The following is an 11,764-nucleotide window of genomic DNA, read 5'->3' on the forward strand; positions in this document are numbered from 1 at the left end:
TACACCACACCATGCCCATTTGCCTCCACACTCAGATATCCAGAGAGTTTTATTGATCTGCTTTTGCTCCCACAGCAAGACTTGGGCCACAGTACATAGGGGAGGCCTGTTACAGACTAAACTGTGTCCCCCCTTGCCACACTCCCTGAATCGTAGGTTGAAATCCTCACCCCAATGACTGTATTTGCAGATAAAGCCTTTATGGAGGTCATTAAGATTAAATGAAATCATAAGACTGAAACATTGGTGTTTCCAATAGCACTGGTGTCCAATAGCACTGGTGTCCTTATAAGAAGATGGAGACTACAGCCAATCAATCCAATCAGGCTCCCTTCCTCACAGAGGCCTCCTGCACAGTGGCTGCAAACAGCAGGCTCCTTGGCAGTGTATGCAGCCTGTTACTTGCATGGGCTGCCCTAGGGGACCTTGAAGACTGCCTTTCCAGTGGATGTCCATGTCTTTGATCTCACATCACTCCCAATCTAGGCTCTACACAGGAATTCAGTGGCTTTGGAAACCTCAAGACATCATGGCCTGTGTTCACATTGGCCAAGTCATCATAACCATCCACATTAAGCTGCAAAACAAGGAGCATGTGATGGAGGCCCCATACAAGGCAAAGTTCAAGTTCCATGGGTGCTAGAAGATCCACGTCTTAAGAAAGTGGACCTTTGCCAACTTTAATATGGATGGGTTTGAAGACATGGTGGATGAGAAGTGACTCATAACAGATGACTGTTGGGTCAAACACATCCCTAATCATGGTCCCCTGGGCAAGTGGTAGGCCCTGAACGCATGAGGGCTTGCTCTTCTGCCCCTTCCTTAATCAAGCCCACCAATAAATCCTATTTCCTGAGAAAAATGAGACACCAGGAATCTCTCTCTTTGTGTCTCCCACTGTCTGTTTATGTGAAAAAAGGCCATGTGAGGACACAGAGAGAAGGCAGCTATCTGCAAGTTGAGGAGAGAGGCCTCAGGAATAATCAGACTTCCTCACACCTTGATCTTGGATTTTCATCTTCCAGCACAATGATGAAATAAATTTGTGTTGTTCAAGTCACCCAGTCCATGGTACTTTGCTACGGCATCCTGAGCAGACAATACAAGGCACTACAGGCTGGGCCCTGGTGCTCTGTTGCCATGCTTGCCTCATTTGTGGAGCATTTCTTTACTTTCTGGTACAAGATGCTCTATGCCATGTAATGCTCTCCCTGTCCATGGTGAGCAGAATGAGAGTCCCCAGAGATGGCTACATCCTAACCCTTCAAATCTGGGACTATGTGGCCTTAATGGTGTGCACCTCAGTGCCTGTGCCAGCATATGAACTTGCCCACCATGAGGACCAGGGAAAGAGTGTGAAAAGCAAACATTTGTAATTTTGCCCAATGAGGGAAATATTAAAACAAAACTTAACTGAAATTTGAGAAAACGAAGAGTTGTTTTTAGGATGAGAAGGGCTTGCTTCTTACCATCGTCGGGACAGAGATAAATGGGAATGACACAGAGTTGCCATGGGGTGGACTTGCAGTGGAAAGGGAATTCCTGCATATCTACAGTGACGCCAAGAGTAGAGGAAAAGACAAAGATGCTTAGGCCGGGGCTCCTATCCTCAGAGGGTTTCCAACCTAGGGATGGCTTCTCACCTATGTGAGAACCAGAGATTATCTAACCATGGTGCTGGCAACTGAATCAGAGGACTGATTTATTCACCCAACTCATGGTTAGATTTCTTTGAATTAATCAAATTTTTTTGCAGAGATACATAAAAACATGGAATGATTCATGAATCTGTGTGTCATCCTTGAGGAAGGACCCATATTTATGTTCTCTACATCACTCCAATTTGAGTCTATGTGCTTCCAAAGGGAGCACAATGGTTAGGTTTAAAAGGAAAAAGGCAGAAAGACCCAGAAATGATAACTCTAATGACCCAGAAGAGAAAATGCTACTCATCCCAAATGGAGATTCCATTTATCATAATGGAAAGAAGCCCCATAAGAAAGAAGAGAAGGTGGAAGGTCAAGGTGTTGTGGAAACACAGAGCTGTGTGTGGTTATCATACTTATGTTTGCCGATCTTAAGCTGCTGCATGGGAATAATGGCCATGGGAAGAGGGCAGCTGAAGAACTGGTAAGTGCTAGTTGGTGCTGAGGCTTTCTGTCGCTGCATTGGAGATAAGACAGTGAAGAAGTTAATTGGGAAATTTCAAAAGAATTGCACTAATGTGCTGTCTCCTCTAGGAGTCCTGTTTCATACAAAACCACTGAGGTTCTTCAAGCTTAACCTCATGTTTAATTCACAAGCTCCATGTGTCTTTTCCACATTTTCAATGTGTCCTTGATGGTAGATTTTAAGAACCTCCCAGAGCCTCTCAGAAAAGTGCTTTGTGTCATGGCTAGAGTCTTGAGCTCTTGTGTAATCATCCAGGTACAAGATCTTGGAGGCTTTATAGGTTATCTGAACTTCTTCGAGCCATTGAACCTTTCTGGGTGTCAATTTCTCTTTTATAAAATGGCGATAATGATGTAGCATTCTCATGGCAAGTGAAGTCGGAGGATCATTTAGTCTGTATGCCATTGACTCCAGGTCTGAAGATTTGAACCCTGGAAGTAAGACTGGTTAAGTTAGGTTGTTACTTCACCTTGATGATAGTGTTGGTCTTGAGCCCTAGTTCTGGGTAGGAAAGCACTTCTTCCTGTTGTGGAGCTTGGCAGAATCAGCTCAGCTTAGGCTCCAGAGTGTAGGGACTCCTGGGGTTGAAGGAATCTCAGACTCCCTTCGAAGTGGCCATCAGGGTGCAAGCCTGTAAAGGATGGGAACACAGGTCTAGGTCCATGAGACTATGAGCTACTTGCTGTACACTTTCCTGTCATCATTCCCATGCCTAGGATTGGTCTCATTACAAGTGACATCCTCGTCTCTGGTGGCTTGGAAGACATAAACAGATGCACTTCCCCTCATTGGAGATGAAGTGGACACAAAGAGGGCAGCACTGGCCTCCTGGAGGTCAGATTGATAGTGGCAGTGAAGCCATCAGCAAAGGCTCATATGTCACAGAGACACTGTAGGGCAGTGTGAAGAAGAGGACTGGGTGGCAGAATCCAAGTGTTTATGCCTGAGTGTTTGAAAGAAGGTACCTACCAGACAGAAATAGCTAGAAATGCTGGATGGATTTGGAGGAGTATTTTCTGCTAACTATGTAGGTAGAGCCATGGATATAGTCCCTTGGGTGACTAACTCAACACCTTCATTGACCGGACACACATGTGTCTACACCCACTGGTGATGGTCACTTTATATAGCCACTATGGGATTGTAAAACCAGTCCCAAGGGATGTAGCTGGCCCTGGTGCTAAAGCTGACAATCATTTATGGAAGAAAGTAAATCCTACTGTTGGTGACCTGGAAAATCTCCAAAGCCCTTTGATAAAGGAGAGGAGGAGTAATTGGTTGTCTATCATTTTCCCAACAAGCCATGCATTCTTTTTTGTTGAGTCCTATAGAATTCTCCCTCTTTCTGAATTCTAATCTTTCTGAATTGCCAATAATTAAATTTTTAGTTCCTGGATACTGGGGAACTTGTGAGGTTCCAGATAGGGCCGGCTAGCTGGTGGTGGGAAGGCAAACAGCAGGCTCGGGTCTGTGCCTATTTACCAAGTAGTATGAAAATATTCCATTGTCAACCAGAGCAGCCGGGTGCTGATGCACACCTCTGCTGCCTCCGCACACTGTACCTGCACACGGTATGGGGGTCCTCACCCGCCAAGTCATTCCTGAAAGATCCTGGTGGTCCCTGCACATTAGCTGGGACTTGGACAGTAGGGGAACCCTGTTTCAATTCAGGCCACCTCCCATGCTCGACAGCTCTTCCTAGTCACCCTCCTACATAATCAGAGAAGCCAGGTGGGAGCTAATGCATACAGCCGCCCCTTCCCCTCCAATGTCCCAAACAAAGCAGGTCTCCATGTCTCAATTCCTGTTTTAGGGCTGTGATCTGCCTTCCCTAAAAATAAAAAGATTTGCTTATTTTTAACTGTACCTCTTCTGTTTCTGGGCCTGCATGAATTCTAGTTGATTCGTAGCTGGAAAATGGAACTATTTCCATGACCATAAACACCCACTCAGGGTGCCCACAAATTCACCCCACACCCTCCTACTGCAAATCAATGAGGCTGACTCAATTTCCTGCTGACTCACAGCAGCCCCTGCTTTCCAAGTCAGCTGGTTCCACAGGTTACAAGTGGCTCTGGGCAGAACCTAAGAGCCCTGGGAATCAGAGCGTCACGTAGTTATGACCCCGGTGACAGGCTCAGCTGAATTCTCGTGGCCTAAGTCTTCCTACTGAGCCGGAGAGTTCAAGTGCGCTCTGAAATGTGCCTCTGACTCTGCATCTGTGTCTTGAGATGAAGCGCCTAACAAAGTTCATCCAGTGCCATGGTCAGCTGCTTAGAAAAACTGGGTTCTAAATTAAACTTCCATTCATTTATGGGAGAAAGTAAATCCTATTCCTAGTGACATGGAAAGTCATTTTAAAAGAGCTCTTTAATAATGAAGAGAAGGGATAATTAGGTTGTCCTTGATTTTCCCAATACACTTGCCTTCCTGTTGAGATCAATAAAACTCTTCTCACCAATCCTTTGGAGTTGTAAGTTTTGATACTGGGCTTCCTTCAAGAGAACAGAAGGAATTAGATTTTCTTAAAAGAATATATTTGTGACTTATATCAACCTTCTCATATCCACTCTAGTGAATTTCTTTGCATAACTGATAACATTCACTGCTGCTGACAAAAAAGTTGATAATCTTCTAATAAAAACATTCAATTCAGAGGTGATGGAAATAAAAAACACTTTATCTTCTCATAATCCTTAATTTTAATAAAATCTGTGGGCTCTGGGTATAGGGCTTACAAAAGACAGGCAAATGGTCCCTCAGAGGAAAAAAACAAGAAATTTGAGAAAGAATCTATTCATAATCAAACAAGAGAAATATAATTTTCAATAACCTCTGAACTCCAGTCTTACTCCCCTAAAGATGAAGTTTTTGAGTACCCTCAAACAGTTGCCAAATTGTGATGCTTAATTTTATGTGCCAACTTGGGTGGCCCATGGCACCCAGATATATGGCCAAACACTATCCTAGAAGTTGCTGTGTGATATTTGGGAATGAGAATAACATTTAGATCAGTGAGCTTTGAGTACAGCAGGTTGCCTTCTATTACACCATGGTTAATCTGATCAGCAGAATGTATGGAACAAAAGACTGACCTCCCTATAAAAAGAACGAAACAAGGGGCATCACAATCCCAGATTTCAAGTTATATTACAAAGCTACAGTGGTAAGAACAGCATAGTAATGACACAAAAAGAGACTTGTGGGTCAATGGAACAGAATAGAGAATGCAAAAACAACCTCAGGCACATTCAGCTACCTGATCTCTGACAAAAGGACCAAAACACACACTGAAGGAAAGATCACCTCTTTAATAAATGGTGCTGGGAGAACTGGCTATTCCCATGCAAATGCTCAAATCTAGACCCCTATATCTCTCACCATGTGTTGAACTAAGATCAAAATGAATCAAAGATCTAAATCTTCTGGAAGATAAAATAGGTAAAACTCTTGAGGACATAGGTGTAGGCAAGGACTTTCTGAACAGAATTCCAATGGAACAAGAAAAGACATTAAGAATCAACACATGGGATCATATCAAATTAATAAGCTTCTACACAGCAAAGGAAACAACCAACAGAGTAAAGAGAACTCAAATAATGGGGAAAATAATTTTGCCAGCTATTCTACAGAGGATGCATATCTAGAATATATAAAGAACGGAAATAATTAGACCCTCTCACAAAGAAAAGACCCAATCAAAAATGGACCACTGAAATGAATAGAAGATTTGCACTTCTCATAAGATAAATAAATTCAAAATCTCTGATCACTAGAAAAATGCCGATTAAAACACCTCTGAAACGCTATCTTATTCCAGAAAGAATGGCTATCATTAAGAAATCAAACAATAACAAATTATGGTGAGGATGTAGAGGAAAAAGGAAGCTGTTTACATTGTTGATGGGAACGTAAACTAGTACAACCATTATGGAAACCAGGATGGAGATTCTTCAAAAAATAAAATAAAATAAAATAAAATAAAACTAGAAATTCCATTCAGCCTAGCTAGTCCCCTTCTAGGAATCTTTCTGAAAGAGTTAAAGACATCATATCACAGTGATACTTGCATGCCCAGGTTTATAGCTGTACAATTTATAATAGTTAAATCTTGAGAGCAGCCTATATGTCCATCAGCAGATGAATGGATAAAGAGAATGTGGTGTTTATACACAATGGAGTATTATTCTGCCATAAAGAAGAATAAACCTGAGTTATTGTAGGAAAATGGATCCACCTTGAGACCATAATATTAAGTGAAATAAATCAGACACATAAGCTTAAATATTATGTAGTTTGATATGAGAAACCAAAATATAGTTAAAAAACAAGATAAAAGATAGATAATAGGAAATAGAGAGATATTTTGCAAATGGGAAGGGAATCAAGATGGGTGGAAGAAGGAGGGAGGAAAGGGAAAGGGAATGAAAAAAGGAATTAAGATGTGTTATGTACGTGCACTAACTCCCACAAAGAGTGTAATCATTATGTACTAATAAAAAATAAAAATTGAAAAAAAGGAAAAAGAACAGAAGAGAGGAAAAAAGACAAAAAAGAAAGACTGACTTCCCAGACTTCCCCTAAGGCACAGGGAATAGCAGCCGAGAGCCTTTTTTTGGTTGTTTTTTTGATACTGATGCTTGAATCCAGGGCCTTTGTACTGAGCTATATCCCCAGCCCTTTTTTATTTATTTATTTTGAGACAAGTTCTCTCTAAGTCACCAAGTCACCCAGGCTGGGCTCAAACTTGCATTCTTGCTGCTTCAGCCTGCCAGAGTGCTGAGATCGCAGGTATAAGACACTTCACGGGATTTGACGGCCTTTTGATTTGAATGGCAGTCCAGAAGGTACAGAGTGGGGTACAGGCTAAGATCCAGTTGCTCCAAAACACAATTCCCTACCATAAATAGATCATCTACCTATCTATCTATCATTTATCCAATCATAGCCCATTGGCTTTGTTCCTCCAGAGAAGCCTGACCAATGTGCTCCCTAGTTCCCCACTTTGTTTTGCTCTTTATATGCTCTTTTCAATCTTGTTCAACAGTGAAATCACCATGGGGCATTAAAAAAATACAGATACCATGGCCCCAATTCCAGATAGCCTAGTTTAGTGAGTCTTCACCGTGGCCTCAGCATCAAGATTTAAAAAGCTTCCCAGATGGTTCTAATGTACAATCACAGCTGAGAAACATTGTCTCACAGTCCCCTGGTGAAAAGAACCTGCATAAGAACTGTGCTAACACTCTTTACCCTATTTCCTAACCAACCTATTAGATCCCTCTGCTGGGAATCTCTCCTGTATAAGCCTCTTGGGTCACAGAGTGCCAAGAATGATATTTTCCCCCATCGATATACTACAAAGCTCTTTAAGTCACCTCATGTGAACTATGTTACCTTGCATTTACACATTCCAATGTACAGGAAGAAAAACATGCTTCTAACTTCCTTTCAACACTTTGCAACATTTCTTTGGTACTGCAAGTGGCTAGTTAATTTGCATCCATTTTGCTCACAAGGAAGGGGAGAAACAGATCATTGCTTTGCATAAAATTCTTTCTAACAACCACAACTGTCCGAAGAAGTAATAAATTGCCTTTTAAGAATTTCTTCCCATGGTGATCCTTACGAAGCCATGGGACCTTGTTTACTGTTATTCTTGTACATGGGCAAGACGACACACACGGGGTTATCCATTAAAACCTAGTTTGCAGAAGAAAAAGGCTGGACCCAGCCTAAGTGTCTGCCACCAGGGACAGGTTAAAGAATTACAGTACAACTTAAAAGGCATGATACACAGGCATAAAAATGAATGAAGCAACTCCTCCCGCTCTGCTGTAGAGTATCCACGAGGGTGCTAGAGTTGGCTTGGACCAGTTCCTGAGGACAGATCGTCAGCATTTCTTCATACCATTGCAGTCAGTGGCCTTATGTAGCTTAAAATTGGCCATAGCAGGAGTTAGCCCATGGAAATCTGTAAGTGCTACAAAATCAGGGCCCTCCCTATCTCATGGGAGCTGGTTGTTGAGCATTTACCAGCCCATGAGTGAAAAGACCTCTCAAGTCCATCATCAACTGACTGGTGCAGCATAGCAGCACAGTGTGCTAAGAAATGTGTAAACATAAAGGAAATTATCAAAAAGACTCTGGGAGCTGGGGGTGTAGCTCAGTGGTAGAATGTTTATTTAGTGTGTGTGAGGCCCTGTTTAGATTTCCAGCACAGCAAAACAAAAACAAAAGCAAAGCAAAACCACACCCAAACCTGGATTCTTCAAAATTTAAACATGGAATTATTACACAACCCAGGGATGTCATGTAGACATACACATACCCAAGGGTAGTGGAAACATATATTCACACAGAAACTGGTACATAGATGTTTATTGACATATTATATATAATAGCCAACAGGAGAAAAAACCTAGATGTTCATCATGGATGGAGGAGTAAACAAATCGTGGTATTTACATACAATAGAATAAAGAGATGAAGGCATATAAAGAGCTGAAGTGTTAGGTGAAATAAGTCAGGCACAGACAGACAATTACTGCATGTTCTCACTTACATATGGAAGCTATGGTTTATCTCAAAGAAGCGGAGAATCAAATAGTGATTATCAGAACCTGGAGAGGGTGTGGAGGAGGCAGGGTTGGAGAAAGAATGGCTGACAGGTTCAGTGGTACAATTGGATAAGAGGAGTAACTTCTAATGTTCTACAGCACAATAGGATAGCCATGGAGGCAACAATTAATTGAATATTGCAATTCTATAGCTAGTGGAAAGGATTTTCAATGTTCCCAACAGAAAGAAATGACATGTATTTAATGTATCAGTTACACTGACCTGATTGGTACACATTGTATACATATATTGAAATGAATCACTGTACTCCATACATATGTACAATTACTTTATATCAACTAAAATATATTAATAAAAAGGAATTCAGCATTGATGAATGCTGCAACTTGGATGAACCTCAAAAACATCATGAAAGGCACAAAAAGTCAAATAATATACAGTTCTTTTTATGCAATATATCCATAATAGTAAAATCTATTGAGACAGAAAACAGATTAGTGGTTACCAGGAAAAGGAGGAGGAATAAGAAATTATTATTTAATAGGTTCTGTGTGTGTGTGTGTGTGTGTGTGTGTGTGTGTACTAGAGTGATGAAAAAGTTTTGAAGCCAGAGGGAGGGGGTGGGTGTGTAATTCTGTGAATATACCAAATGTCACTGAATTGTACACTTTACTGAATTTTGCACTTTACATACGGTGAGTTATATGTTGTATAAATTTTGCCTCAGTTATAAAAACCAAAGCCCAAGGCTCTGGAAAGCTATACATAGAAACTGGCGAACCGGCCTCAGGGAAGAGATCTGAATCCCTAAGAGGCAGAGGGCAAGGGCAACTTTTCATTGCATGCCTTCCATACCTTTAATATTTTGAACAAGAAGGGATAAGAAGGTCTAACAGACACATCCATCCCCTTTGTGAAGTTCAAGGGAGATGGGTAAAGAATGAGTTTATGACAAATTACAATTAACTTAGAATCTCCAAGATAAGGCTCTAATGTAATTCTCCAAGCACTAGTTTCCAGGGCTCTTCTGGTTGGCTCTCCATCACTTATCCCATCAGGTATATCTTAGTTACCTTTTTGTTGCTGGGATGAAATACCTGGCACCCACAAATTAAAGGAGAAAAGTTTATTTTAGCTTACAGTTTGAAGAGGTTTCAGTCCATGACTGGCTGACTCCAAGGCAGGGTAGCATGGCAGAAGGGCACAGCAGAGGAGAAACAGTCCATGGCAGAGCAGGGCAGAAAGCAGCAGCAACAATAACCCTTCCTTTCCCTTTTATCCCATCCAGACTACAAGCCTATTGGTTGGTGCCACACACACCCAGGATGGGACTCCCCATTATCCACATCCAGAACTGTGCTAAGTCAATCAGTGGACTAATTTAGTTATCACACCCTTAATACATATTCACAGACCCTAATTCAGCATCACACACCTATGATCCACCCACCCTCCCAAAAGCCCCACCTATGAGCACATGAGGATTTGGGAGGACATCTAAATACAAGCCATAATAAGTTAGAGGCCAGGGATTTAGCTCAGTGGTGCTGCCGGCTGCCTCACAAGTGCAAGGTCCTAAATTCGATCCCTGGTACCAAAAACAAAAGTTCCATAATAAGTTAGGACTATCTTTCCAGGGTAGCTGAACATCTGAATTGACTCTAGTTTAAGGAACGAGGATGCTGCAGGTGCTGGGGCTCTTGGTGAATGAGGTAGATCCAGGGCTCAGCCACTTGTCATTGAATTAGGCACATATCCTCTCTGAGCCTCAGTTTTCTCTTCTATAACATGGGAGTGATCAATTGTCCCTCTCAGAGTTGGTGTGACAGTGATATAGGTGATTAAAACAACACGTGCATGTGCACAGCACACTGTGGGTGCTCAACAAAGCAAATGTCCTTTCCTAGAAGGTGACAGTGCCTTGGGACTCTGCCTGCTTTGGAGGCTGACTCTACTTGATAACTTGGGAAGGCTTGCTCAGCTTGCTTTTTGCTCAGCTGGCCCAGCACCAACACACTGCCCCTGTGTCTTGGGAGCCCTCCATTTCTCCTGGTTTTATGACCAGGACTGTATCACTGAAGTGGAGAGTGAATAAAATAGTGAAAGAATTAGACTCTTAAGGGTCGCTAGAGCTGTGATTTATTGAGTGCTTGCCTTGGGCCTCATATTTTAAGTACATTATTTCTAACTCTTAACAACAGCCCTGAAGCAATATATTTCAATCCTCATTGATGCCACTGTGGAGAGTCAAGCAACCTGCTCTTGAATCCATGGTACTGGCAAATGTCTGAGCAGGGATTGAACCCAGGACTGCCTAACTTAGCACTCTGTCATACTCTATCTTGGAACCCACCTTGGATATTGCCAAAGTGTGTGTCTGTGTGTGTGTGTGTGTGTGTGTGTGTGTGTAGAGTCATCCTAGACTCAGGATGAAAGTTGGAGGAAGCCCCCCAAATGATTGAGTCTAACCCTCACCTGACCAGAAACCTCCACTTCAGTGTCCCTGGCTTTTTGACAAGGAGTTCACTACTTCATGTGACAGCCATTCCATTTTTAGACAACTTCAATTACTAGGAAGACTCACAATGTGCTATTTGCCAGTCAGATTCACCTGCTGTCTTCATTACAACTTCATACACCCTGATGAGGCCATCATTAAGACATCCTCAGCTGAAATTCTGAACTCCATTACCTCCTGGACTTGCAATAAGGCCCCTAACACTATTGCCAAATAAAGTTTCTCCAGAACATCAGCAATGCAGACAGTCATGAAAGGAATGCTGATTGCTACTCCAAATGAGTCTGGGATAGGTGATTATCACTTCCAGAGGAAAGGTTATTCTGGATGGGAGGCATTGTCATTCGGGATGGAGGTATAGCATATACTGCAGAAGTTTAAAATAATCAGAGTCATGTGTATGCGACACAATTCCTCGGTTAATTAAAATGCTTGTGAAAAGCAATGGAAGCTGATTTTTTGTGTTTCTCCTTCCTGGTTTTCCGCTTCTTT

General features: G+C 42.0%; 2 non-coding genes across 2 annotated transcripts; one reads left to right on the top strand and one right to left on the bottom strand.

Moving 5' to 3' along the window:
• Positions 1-303: 303 nt before the first annotated feature.
• LOC147825079 (small nucleolar RNA SNORA70) lies at positions 304-438 on the top strand. The gene has a single exon (XR_015441412.1). It is a non-coding gene; the product is annotated as a small nucleolar RNA SNORA70 (small nucleolar RNA).
• Positions 439-1,764: 1,326 nt separating this feature from the next.
• On the bottom strand, positions 1,765-1,872 carry LOC147825080 (U6 spliceosomal RNA). Its single transcript, XR_015441427.1, has one exon. It is a non-coding gene; the product is annotated as a U6 spliceosomal RNA (small nuclear RNA).
• Positions 1,873-11,764: the final 9,892 nt, after the last annotated feature.

This window comes from Heterocephalus glaber, unplaced genomic scaffold (genome assembly GCF_053883595.1).
Source record: "Heterocephalus glaber isolate CG9 unplaced genomic scaffold, H.glaber_assembly_v1.0 deba00001509, whole genome shotgun sequence".
Classification (NCBI taxonomy): Eukaryota; Metazoa; Chordata; class Mammalia; order Rodentia; family Bathyergidae; genus Heterocephalus; species Heterocephalus glaber.